This window comes from Bufo bufo, unplaced genomic scaffold, assembly GCF_905171765.1.
Source record: "Bufo bufo unplaced genomic scaffold, aBufBuf1.1, whole genome shotgun sequence".
Lineage (NCBI taxonomy): Eukaryota > Metazoa > Chordata > Amphibia > Anura > Bufonidae > Bufo > Bufo bufo.
In genome coordinates this window covers 25,121-37,456 of record NW_024401250.1, presented here as the reverse complement: position 1 = coordinate 37,456, position 12,336 = coordinate 25,121, and the positions used below count along the sequence as shown (strand labels likewise).

Genomic DNA, 12,336 nt, shown 5'->3' with positions numbered 1-12,336 from the left:
GTGCCTCCTTCAGCTTCTCCTCTGTCTGCCCAGTCAGTGCAGTGTTGCTTTTTGCATATAATACCTGCATCTAGTCTGTCAATCTCCTAATTGCATCAGCTGTCGGTTGTTTCCAGCACCAAGCAACCCATTCAGCCCCAGTGTCGTCACACACACCCTGGATCCAATTAAGACTGATGATTGGTTAATTGGCTTATCACCTGAATGAATTGTTTGGACCTCCCCTCCTCCACGTTTGATTTGGGCCTGTTGTGCACACCTCGGAGGGTTGCTGAGTCGTCTCTGGCAGGCAATTGACCCTTTTTTGTATCAAGTTGGCTGGATGTAACCATTTAGCTTTTGCAGTGCTTCAATAAATGAGTAAAGTTTGCCTGTGTCTCCCTCTTGTGGATCTTTTGAACTGGATTACTTAGTGGCTAAAAAGTAGCCCAGCACTTCCTATGCAGCTGGACCTACCTTGTCTGTTCAATGGACGGAACACTGCGCGTGTCACAAGAGCCTTGTCAGGTCAAGAGGTCAAAGAGGTCAAGTAAGGTCAGCTATTGGATGACATCACAAGGGCCCTGATGGAACACTCAACAATGGTGCCGTGACATCACAATCAACAATGGTTATCCTTTTTTTTTTTTTTTTTTTTTTTCCTTTCACTCACTACTATTCCTATCATGCTTTCTGCTTGGCGTGCTTTGGCACCGCACCAGGAATTTCGTGCGAAGAAAAGGCGTGTCCAAAAGTCGCGTGTGGGCGGAGCTATGCAGATAGCAAACACGAAAAGAAGCATGCTGGTGTGACTTCTGTGCGTAGGACGCGCGTGAACGTTTTCCCCGGTTTGTGAGAGAAAGAAGCCTCCCGGACTGTGTATTGGGCTGGGGACAGTAGTCTATTGCCTTCATTAGTGCTCTGCATTGGGGACCATCGGCCTGTACTGCGAACCCTTTTCAGGTTATCGCTTCTCGGCCTTTTGGCTAAGATCAAGTGTAGTATCTGTTCTTATCAGTTTAATATCTGATACGTCCCCTATCTGGGGACCATATATTAAATGGATTTTTCGAACAGGGAGATGGAAAAAGAGCTTGCTCTGTCCACTCCACGCATTGACCTGGTATTGCAGTACCTCCAGGACCGGTGCACCCCTTCTAATCCAGTATGAAAAAACAGAATGAAATTGAAATGGATTGCAAGCATCATCCTTCCAGCCAAGCAAGTGGAAAGTTGTGTGTGTCGTGCCTCCTTCAGCTTCTCCTCTGTCTGCCCAGTCAGTGCAGTGTTGCTTTTTGCATATAATACCTGCATCTAGTCTGTCAATCTCCTAATTGCATCAGCTGTCGGTTGTTTCCAGCACCAAGCAACCCATTCAGCCCCAGTGTCGTCACACACACCCTGGATCCAATTAAGACTGATGATTGGTTAATTGGCTTATCACCTGAATGAATTGTTTGGACCTCCCCTCCTCCACGTTTGATTTGGGCCTGTTGTGCACACCTCGGAGGGTTGCTGAGTCGTCTCTGGCAGGCAATTGACCCTTTTTTGTATCAAGTTGGCTGGATGTAACCATTTAGCTTTTGCAGTGCTTCAATAAATGAGTAAAGTTTGCCTGTGTCTCCCTCTTGTGGATCTTTTGAACTGGATTACTTAGTGGCTAAAAAGTAGCCCAGCACTTCCTATGCAGCTGGACCTACCTTGTCTGTTCAATGGACGGAACACTGCGCGTGTCACAAGAGCCTTGTCAGGTCAAGAGGTCAAAGAGGTCAAGTAAGGTCAGCTATTGGATGACATCACAAGGGCCCTGATGGAACACTCAACAATGGTGCCGTGACATCACAATCAACAATGGTTATCCTTTTTTTTTTTTTTTTTTTTTTTCCTTTCACTCACTACTATTCCTATCATGCTTTCTGCTTGGCGTGCTTTGGCACCGCACCAGGAATTTCGTGCGAAGAAAAGGCGTGTCCAAAAGTCGCGTGTGGGCGGAGCTATGCAGATAGCAAACACGAAAAGAAGCATGCTGGTGTGACTTCTGTGCGTAGGACGCGCGTGAACGTTTTCCCCGGTTTGTGAGAGAAAGAAGCCTCCCGGACTGTGTATTGGGCTGGGGACAGTAGTCTATTGCCTTCATTAGTGCTCTGCATTGGGGACCATCGGCCTGTACTGCGAACCCTTTTCAGGTTATCGCTTCTCGGCCTTTTGGCTAAGATCAAGTGTAGTATCTGTTCTTATCAGTTTAATATCTGATACGTCCCCTATCTGGGGACCATATATTAAATGGATTTTTCGAACAGGGAGATGGAAAAAGAGCTTGCTCTGTCCACTCCACGCATTGACCTGGTATTGCAGTACCTCCAGGACCGGTGCACCCCTTCTAATCCAGTATGAAAAAACAGAATGAAATTGAAATGGATTGCAAGCATCATCCTTCCAGCCAAGCAAGTGGAAAGTTGTGTGTGTCGTGCCTCCTTCAGCTTCTCCTCTGTCTGCCCAGTCAGTGCAGTGTTGCTTTTTGCATATAATACCTGCATCTAGTCTGTCAATCTCCTAATTGCATCAGCTGTCGGTTGTTTCCAGCACCAAGCAACCCATTCAGCCCCAGTGTCGTCACACACACCCTGGATCCAATTAAGACTGATGATTGGTTAATTGGCTTATCACCTGAATGAATTGTTTGGACCTCCCCTCCTCCACGTTTGATTTGGGCCTGTTGTGCACACCTCGGAGGGTTGCTGAGTCGTCTCTGGCAGGCAATTGACCCTTTTTTGTATCAAGTTGGCTGGATGTAACCATTTAGCTTTTGCAGTGCTTCAATAAATGAGTAAAGTTTGCCTGTGTCTCCCTCTTGTGGATCTTTTGAACTGGATTACTTAGTGGCTAAAAAGTAGCCCAGCACTTCCTATGCAGCTGGACCTACCTTGTCTGTTCAATGGACGGAACACTGCGCGTGTCACAAGAGCCTTGTCAGGTCAAGAGGTCAAAGAGGTCAAGTAAGGTCAGCTATTGGATGACATCACAAGGGCCCTGATGGAACACTCAACAATGGTGCCGTGACATCACAATCAACAATGGTTATCCTTTTTTTTTTTTTTTTTTTCCTTTCACTCACTACTATTCCTATCATGCTTTCTGCTTGGCGTGCTTTGGCACCGCACCAGGAATTTCGTGCGAAGAAAAGGCGTGTCCAAAAGTCGCGTGTGGGCGGAGCTATGCAGATAGCAAACACGAAAAGAAGCATGCTGGTGTGACTTCTGTGCGTAGGACGCGCGTGAACGTTTTCCCCGGTTTGTGAGAGAAAGAAGCCTCCCGGACTGTGTATTGGGCTGGGGACAGTAGTCTATTGCCTTCATTAGTGCTCTGCATTGGGGACCATCGGCCTGTACTGCGAACCCTTTTCAGGTTATCGCTTCTCGGCCTTTTGGCTAAGACCAAGTGTTTTAGTCAGAGGTGGTGGTGAGGGTACCCGACTCCTCGGCCTGGGAGAGGGGCATCGGTTTATAGCCGGTGCCTTACCTCCCTGCTGCTATAGGGGAGCGGCCTAGTCCCGAGTCACCAGAGAGCGATCAACTTTCCTGCGTTTCATCATGGAGCGTGAGGGTCTGCGGAATACGCTGCGTTTCCTGGTTCGGCCAGAGTTCATTGCCCAGATTGGACGACAGACCATGGTGGAAGACGTTGTTGTGAAGACGTTGGAGCTGGATCTGAGCTACATTTTTTGTCTCCAGGATTTCCCTAAGACCGGTCGGTTCGATCTTACTCTCATCGAGGAAGGAATTTGTCTGGACATCTTTGAAAGGGTGAAAGCCATAAAAGCCACGAATCCGGACTCAATTCTGCACAAGTTTGAAGTCTGCCCTTTATTTCTGATGGAGGAGAAGGTGGTCACGGTTCATCTTTTCAACCCCTATACTCCTATGGAACTGGTACGTGCATTTCTTTTTCAATTTTGTGTTTCTGTTAGAGGCCCAACTAAAGTCTTGGACCGGTGGGGACTGGCAAATGGTAAACACAAGTTCTGGGTCAGGTTGTCCCCCTCTCCGGATGGTATTGGAGGTGTAAAACACCCTCCAGGGAACTTTACCATCGGAGGCTATAGGGGGTATCTGTTTTATGCTGGACAGCCAAAATACTGCCGGAGGTGTTTTAGGTTTGGGCACATTGCAGACGGATGCACTATTGGCAAATGTTGTCGCAATTGTCGAGAGCCAGGCCACGAAGCTGGGGCATGTCCCATAGCCCGGAAATGTGACACCTGTGGGAAAACCGGGCATACATGCAAAGAGTGCCCCAAGACCTTGATCCCTGCCCTCTCCTATTCAGAAGCACTGCGCAAAACTGTCAGGATAGTGCAGAGGAGATGGAAGCCCAGTCGCCCTGATGGTAACTATAACGAAGAGCAGGGGGAGTCGAGTGGCCAATCTGATGGGGAGCAGTCCAGTACAGAAGTTCCGGTAGTAGCTGATGCCCCAGCTCAAGATCAAAGTGGTGGTTTGGAGGCTATGGAAGCCAGTGGAGGAGATCAGCAGGGGCAGGTAGCCCTTCCCCCTCCTCGAGTGTTGCTTGATATACCTGCTATCCCAGAAGGGTCTGGAGAGGGCGTTTATCAATTCGGTCAGAATAATGACAGAGATGATGATAGGTGGCAGGAGGTGGCGTACAAGTCAAAAAGACCTAAAAGAGACCCCGGTCTAGAGGACTCGGAGTATGCGACGCCCCCTTGTGGGCAACAGATGCCAGAGTCCCCGGGTGTTGAGTTGGAGAATGCCTTTGATGTGTTGGGGGGTATTGAGGTGGATCTACTAAGCCCGGTGAGTGGGTCCTCCTCTCCTTTTCTGGACTCCGTTGCAGTGGAGCAGCTTGCCGACGCGATGCAAATGCCACCTAATTCGTGACTTTTATGTTATAGCTTTAAGGTCTAATCTCTACTAAATTTTCTGTTTGTTCCCTTAATGTAAGGGTCTTTAAGGATAAGGCGAGAAGAGCTGCCATCTTAGAGGACCTTGCTGCCAGACCTGGCGATATTTTTTGTTTACAGGAGTGTGGGTTGGAGGTGGCTCCAAAGGGATCCGAATGGGTGTATGGTGAGTCAGTTTGGTCTACCTCATCACGGAATAAGAATGATGGGGTTGGTATTTTGTTTAAAAATAAGAATTTTGTGTTAGATCGTTATATTGTTATTGAACCTGGTAGATGTGTTATGGCTTATGTTAAGTTTAGGAACATTTTGTTTAAAGTCATAAATATTTATGCCCCAGCAGAGAAGAACCTGAGAAAGGAGCTGTTTGGGAAGGTTCAGTTTTATTTGACAGGTAGAACTCCGTGTGTAGTAGTAGGAGACCTGAATTGTCACCTACAAGGAGATAAAATGGATATCACCGGTAAGTTTTTCCGCCAAAGTGTGGTTGATAACCTGCTGAGGGATGTTGTTTCTGTTTGTAAAATTAATCCTTTGCCTTTTACATATCATGCTGACAGAGGGGGTATACACTCCAGGTTAGATTATATTTTTGTTTCTAGGGATTTTTCTGTTAAAAATTATTCTCAAGTAAGGGTGGGTTTTTCTGATCATGAGTGTTTGCGGTGTGAATTAGAATTGGAGGGAGTAAGGAAGCATGGAAGAGGGGTGTGGAGATTGAATGTGCGTATGTTGGATGATGAGAAAGTAAAGGAGGAATTTCAAAGTATGTATGGGAGATGGTGTAAGAAGAAGGGTGAGTATGAGTGCATTCTGGATTGGTGGGATTGGGTGAAGGAGAATGTGAAAGTGTTTTTTAAAAAAATGGGTTATAGATGGGCAGCAAGAAGGAGGAATATGTATGCTAGATCTAATCTTCGGTTAGATTTTTTGTATAAAATGAGAGAATTAGGGCATGATGTGGATGAGGATTTGTGTGCAGAACGGAAGGTGATGAGTGAGTTGCTGCGTGAAAGAGGTAAACAGATTATTTTTCAAACAAAAATGGATGTAATGGAAAAGGATGAATGTTGCTCTCGTTTTTTCTTTAAAAAAGTAGTGAATGTGAAGGGGGATTTAGAGGGGTTGAAGGATGGGAATGGTGTTGAGGTTCGTGGGTATGGGGTAAAGGAGGTAGTGGAGGACTTCTATAGGGAGTTATATAGGGAGAAGGGTAGGGATGTGGGTTTGGAGGGGGAGGTGATTGGGTCTTTGGGGAATAGGGTCGGGATTGATGAGCTGGGAGGCTTAGTAAAAGAGATAGCTGAGGAGGAAGTTAGGAATGTGGTGTTTAGTATGGCAAGGAATAAAACTCCAGGAAGGGATGGGATCCCAGTGGAGCTTTATATTAAATTTTGGGATATTTTGGGTAAGGATGTGGTAGAGATTTACAGGTATATGTGGGTAGAAGGGAGAATTAGTAAGTCTATGAAGGAAGGAGTTGTGGTCTTAATTTTTAAGAAAGGAGAGAAGAATGACTTACGTAATTGGAGGCCAATCACGTTATTGTGTGCAGACTATAAGGGTTATGCGAGGTTGATAGCGAAAAGGATGAGTAGGGTGATTGGGCAAGTAGTGCAAGAGGAACAAGTGTGTGGGGTGCCTGAGAGATGTATAGCTGGTAATTTGAGTTTGTTGAGAGATATTATTTGGGACGGATTACAGAGAGATAGGAGTGTGAATGTGCTTTCTATTGATTTTGAGAAAGCCTTTGATAGGCTTTCACATAGGTTTTTGTTTAAAGTATTAGAGAGAATGGGATTTCCGAGTGTGTTGGTGAGAGCGGTGAAAAGTTTGTATGATGGTATTGGGAGTCGTGTGCTGGTGAATGGGTATGAAAGCAATAGGATTAGAGTTAATTCTGGTGTAAGACAAGGGTGCCCGCTTTCGCCGGTGGCCTTTATCTGTGCGATTGAACCTTTATTATCTATGATTAGGAGCGATAAGTTTATGAGAGGGGTGAGTATTCCTGGTAGTTGTGGTAAGAGTGTGAAAGTGTTTGGTTATATGGATGATGTATGTGTGGTGAGTGAGAACAAAGCGGAGCTGCAGAGAGCCAAGTTGCACGCAGACATTTTTTGTGGCGCATCCGCTTTCAGAGTGAATTGGGATAAGTGTGAAGTGAAGTGTTTTGGGGGAGGATGTGATGTTTCGGATTTAGGTGTGAAAGTGGTTAGTAGTATTAAAGTGCTGGGAGTTAAGTTTGATGAGAGAATGAATGGTCAAGAGAGTTGGGAAGAGGTAAGGGAGAAAGTGGTAAGAAAGGTGGATTTCTGGAAGTTACGTGATTTGTCCTTTACAGGGAAAATTTTGGTTATTAAGTGTGTCATTTTGCCTATTTTGTTATACATAGGGAATGTGTTTCCACCAACGCACGTGAACCTGAGAAGAATTATAAGAGTGCTGTTTTTGTTTTTGTGGGGGGTAAAAATGGAGAGGGTGAGGCGTACGACTGTGGTGAAAGTTAGAGAGAATGGTGGTTTAAATTTTCCGGATGTTGAGTTATATTTGCGTATTAATTTTATGGTGAATGTGTTGAGATTGTTGAAGGGCAGTGGTAAGGTAGCATGCATGATGAGGTATTCTGGAGGATGGTTGTTGTGTCGTTTGGGTTGGTGCGAAAGGAGTTTGAAACAGCCTGTGGCTTTTGTGTGTCCTTATTGGTATGTGGGTTTGGAGAGCTTTGTGAAAAAGAATGGTTTGAGTGGCTGGAGTATGAGTGATCTAGTTAATAAGAAGAAAGTGCTGAGAGAATGCAAGAAAGAAGAAATAGCGGAAGAAATCAATTTATTACGGTCAATTGAGGCAGAGAAAGTGTGGAAAAGTGTGGACACGGATGGGATGTTGAATAAGCAGAAAGACTTGGTTTGGCTGAGTATGCATGGGGCTTTGCCAGTGAGAGAAGTGCAAAAAAATCGTGGTTTGGTGAGGAGTGATGTGTGTCCGAGACAGGGATGTGGGGGTACGGAAAGTATTATTCACGTCTTCTGGAATTGTGGCTTTGCCCGCAAAGTAATAAGGAAGGTGGGAAGGTTAGTGAAAGAATTGACGGGGATTAGTTACCTGACATTTGCTTTCGTGTTGTTTGGCATTGGTCTGAGTGGTAAGAAAGAGAGTAGAGTTTTGTGGTTGTTAATGACTGTTTTGAAAGAAGTTTTGTGGGATGCAAGGAATATGTGTGTATACAAGAGAGAAGTGTGGGAAGTGAATGACTGTGTTAGGTTATTTTTGAGTCGATTGTATATTTGTTATTTGTGGGATGCAAAAAAAGGTGAAAAATTTGATGCTGAGGGGATTTGGAAAACTAAAAAATGGAAAGAACTTGTGAACCTGTGATGTATTTGATGTTGTTATTTTCTTGAATTAAAGCACCAGATGATGAGTTGATTACCATGCTAGTTCCATGCAATGGTTAAATCAAACCTGATGGTTTTAAAAAAAAAAAAAAAAAAAAAAAAAATCTGTTCTTATCAGTTTAATATCTGATACGTCCCCTATCTGGGGACCATATATTAAATGGATTTTTCGAACAGGGAGATGGAAAAAGAGCTTGCTCTGTCCACTCCACGCATTGACCTGGTATTGCAGTACCTCCAGGACCGGTGCACCCCTTCTAATCCAGTATGAAAAAACAGAATGAAATTGAAATGGATTGCAAGCATCATCCTTCCAGCCAAGCAAGTGGAAAGTTGTGTGTGTCGTGCCTCCTTCAGCTTCTCCTCTGTCTGCCCAGTCAGTGCAGTGTTGCTTTTTGCATATAATACCTGCATCTAGTCTGTCAATCTCCTAATTGCATCAGCTGTCGGTTGTTTCCAGCACCAAGCAACCCATTCAGCCCCAGTGTCGTCACACACACCCTGGATCCAATTAAGACTGATGATTGGTTAATTGGCTTATCACCTGAATGAATTGTTTGGACCTCCCCTCCTCCACGTTTGATTTGGGCCTGTTGTGCACACCTCGGAGGGTTGCTGAGTCGTCTCTGGCAGGCAATTGACCCTTTTTTGTATCAAGTTGGCTGGATGTAACCATTTAGCTTTTGCAGTGCTTCAATAAATGAGTAAAGTTTGCCTGTGTCTCCCTCTTGTGGATCTTTTGAACTGGATTACTTAGTGGCTAAAAAGTAGCCCAGCACTTCCTATGCAGCTGGACCTACCTTGTCTGTTCAATGGACGGAACACTGCGCGTGTCACAAGAGCCTTGTCAGGTCAAGAGGTCAAAGAGGTCAAGTAAGGTCAGCTATTGGATGACATCACAAGGGCCCTGATGGAACACTCAACAATGGTGCCGTGACATCACAATCAACAATGGTTATCCTTTTTTTTTTTTTTTTTTTTTTCCTTTCACTCACTACTATTCCTATCATGCTTTCTGCTTGGCGTGCTTTGGCACCGCACCAGGAATTTCGTGCGAAGAAAAGGCGTGTCCAAAAGTCGCGTGTGGGCGGAGCTATGCAGATAGCAAACACGAAAAGAAGCATGCTGGTGTGACTTCTGTGCGTAGGACGCGCGTGAACGTTTTCCCCGGTTTGTGAGAGAAAGAAGCCTCCCGGACTGTGTATTGGGCTGGGGACAGTAGTCTATTGCCTTCATTAGTGCTCTGCATTGGGGACCATCGGCCTGTACTGCGAACCCTTTTCAGGTTATCGCTTCTCGGCCTTTTGGCTAAGATCAAGTGTAGTATCTGTTCTTATCAGTTTAATATCTGATACGTCCCCTATCTGGGGACCATATATTAAATGGATTTTTCGAACAGGGAGATGGAAAAAGAGCTTGCTCTGTCCACTCCACGCATTGACCTGGTATTGCAGTACCTCCAGGACCGGTGCACCCCTTCTAATCCAGTATGAAAAAACAGAATGAAATTGAAATGGATTGCAAGCATCATCCTTCCAGCCAAGCAAGTGGAAAGTTGTGTGTGTCGTGCCTCCTTCAGCTTCTCCTCTGTCTGCCCAGTCAGTGCAGTGTTGCTTTTTGCATATAATACCTGCATCTAGTCTGTCAATCTCCTAATTGCATCAGCTGTCGGTTGTTTCCAGCACCAAGCAACCCATTCAGCCCCAGTGTCGTCACACACACCCTGGATCCAATTAAGACTGATGATTGGTTAATTGGCTTATCACCTGAATGAATTGTTTGGACCTCCCCTCCTCCACGTTTGATTTGGGCCTGTTGTGCACACCTCGGAGGGTTGCTGAGTCGTCTCTGGCAGGCAATTGACCCTTTTTTGTATCAAGTTGGCTGGATGTAACCATTTAGCTTTTGCAGTGCTTCAATAAATGAGTAAAGTTTGCCTGTGTCTCCCTCTTGTGGATCTTTTGAACTGGATTACTTAGTGGCTAAAAAGTAGCCCAGCACTTCCTATGCAGCTGGACCTACCTTGTCTGTTCAATGGACGGAACACTGCGCGTGTCACAAGAGCCTTGTCAGGTCAAGAGGTCAAAGAGGTCAAGTAAGGTCAGCTATTGGATGACATCACAAGGGCCCTGATGGAACACTCAACAATGGTGCCGTGACATCACAATCAACAATGGTTATCCTTTTTTTTTTTTTTTTTTTTTCCTTTCACTCACTACTATTCCTATCATGCTTTCTGCTTGGCGTGCTTTGGCACCGCACCAGGAATTTCGTGCGAAGAAAAGGCGTGTCCAAAAGTCGCGTGTGGGCGGAGCTATGCAGATAGCAAACACGAAAAGAAGCATGCTGGTGTGACTTCTGTGCGTAGGACGCGCGTGAACGTTTTCCCCGGTTTGTGAGAGAAAGAAGCCTCCCGGACTGTGTATTGGGCTGGGGACAGTAGTCTATTGCCTTCATTAGTGCTCTGCATTGGGGACCATCGGCCTGTACTGCGAACCCTTTTCAGGTTATCGCTTCTCGGCCTTTTGGCTAAGATCAAGTGTAGTATCTGTTCTTATCAGTTTAATATCTGATACGTCCCCTATCTGGGGACCATATATTAAATGGATTTTTCGAACAGGGAGATGGAAAAAGAGCTTGCTCTGTCCACTCCACGCATTGACCTGGTATTGCAGTACCTCCAGGACCGGTGCACCCCTTCTAATCCAGTATGAAAAAACAGAATGAAATTGAAATGGATTGCAAGCATCATCCTTCCAGCCAAGCAAGTGGAAAGTTGTGTGTGTCGTGCCTCCTTCAGCTTCTCCTCTGTCTGCCCAGTCAGTGCAGTGTTGCTTTTTGCATATAATACCTGCATCTAGTCTGTCAATCTCCTAATTGCATCAGCTGTCGGTTGTTTCCAGCACCAAGCAACCCATTCAGCCCCAGTGTCGTCACACACACCCTGGATCCAATTAAGACTGATGATTGGTTAATTGGCTTATCACCTGAATGAATTGTTTGGACCTCCCCTCCTCCACGTTTGATTTGGGCCTGTTGTGCACACCTCGGAGGGTTGCTGAGTCGTCTCTGGCAGGCAATTGACCCTTTTTTGTATCAAGTTGGCTGGATGTAACCATTTAGCTTTTGCAGTGCTTCAATAAATGAGTAAAGTTTGCCTGTGTCTCCCTCTTGTGGATCTTTTGAACTGGATTACTTAGTGGCTAAAAAGTAGCCCAGCACTTCCTATGCAGCTGGACCTACCTTGTCTGTTCAATGGACGGAACACTGCGCGTGTCACAAGAGCCTTGTCAGGTCAAGAGGTCAAAGAGGTCAAGTAAGGTCAGCTATTGGATGACATCACAAGGGCCCTGATGGAACACTCAACAATGGTGCCGTGACATCACAATCAACAATGGTTATCCTTTTTTTTTTTTTTTTTTTTTCCTTTCACTCACTACTATTCCTATCATGCTTTCTGCTTGGCGTGCTTTGGCACCGCACCAGGAATTTCGTGCGAAGAAAAGGCGTGTCCAAAAGTCGCGTGTGGGCGGAGCTATGCAGATAGCAAACACGAAAAGAAGCATGCTGGTGTGACTTCTGTGCGTAGGACGCGCGTGAACGTTTTCCCCGGTTTGTGAGAGAAAGAAGCCTCCCGGACTGTGTATTGGGCTGGGGACAGTAGTCTATTGCCTTCATTAGTGCTCTGCATTGGGGACCATCGGCCTGTACTGCGAACCCTTTTCAGGTTATCGCTTCTCGGCCTTTTGGCTAAGATCAAGTGTAGTATCTGTTCTTATCAGTTTAATATCTGATACGTCCCCTATCTGGGGACCATATATTAAATGGATTTTTCGAACAGGGAGATGGAAAAAGAGCTTGCTCTGTCCACTCCACGCATTGACCTGGTATTGCAGTACCTCCAGGACCGGTGCACCCCTTCTAATCCAGTATGAAAAAACAGAATGAAATTGAAATGGATTGCAAGCATCATCCTTCCAGCCAAGCAAGTGGAAAGTTGTGTGTGTCGTGCCTCCTTCAGCTTCTCCTCTGTCTGCCCAG

At 45.6% G+C, this 12,336-nt stretch overlaps 6 non-coding genes across 6 annotated transcripts; all 6 read left to right on the top strand.

Moving 5' to 3' along the window:
* The first annotated feature begins 945 nt into the window (after nucleotides 1-945).
* Nucleotides 946-1,136, top strand: LOC120985504. Its single transcript, XR_005775522.1, has one exon. It is a non-coding gene; the product is annotated as a U2 spliceosomal RNA (small nuclear RNA).
* Nucleotides 1,137-2,168: 1,032 nt separating this feature from the next.
* On the top strand, nucleotides 2,169-2,359 carry LOC120985502. Its single transcript, XR_005775521.1, has one exon. It is a non-coding gene; the product is annotated as a U2 spliceosomal RNA (small nuclear RNA).
* Nucleotides 2,360-8,365: 6,006 nt separating this feature from the next.
* Nucleotides 8,366-8,552, top strand: LOC120985533. Its single transcript, XR_005775550.1, has one exon. It is a non-coding gene; the product is annotated as a U2 spliceosomal RNA (small nuclear RNA).
* A 1,031-nt stretch (nucleotides 8,553-9,583) lies between these two features.
* On the top strand, nucleotides 9,584-9,774 carry LOC120985501. Its single transcript, XR_005775520.1, has one exon. It is a non-coding gene; the product is annotated as a U2 spliceosomal RNA (small nuclear RNA).
* A 1,030-nt stretch (nucleotides 9,775-10,804) lies between these two features.
* LOC120985500 lies at nucleotides 10,805-10,995 on the top strand. Its single transcript, XR_005775519.1, has one exon. It is a non-coding gene; the product is annotated as a U2 spliceosomal RNA (small nuclear RNA).
* Nucleotides 10,996-12,025: 1,030 nt separating this feature from the next.
* On the top strand, nucleotides 12,026-12,216 carry LOC120985499. Its single transcript, XR_005775518.1, has one exon. It is a non-coding gene; the product is annotated as a U2 spliceosomal RNA (small nuclear RNA).
* The last annotated feature ends 120 nt before the right edge of the window (nucleotides 12,217-12,336 follow it).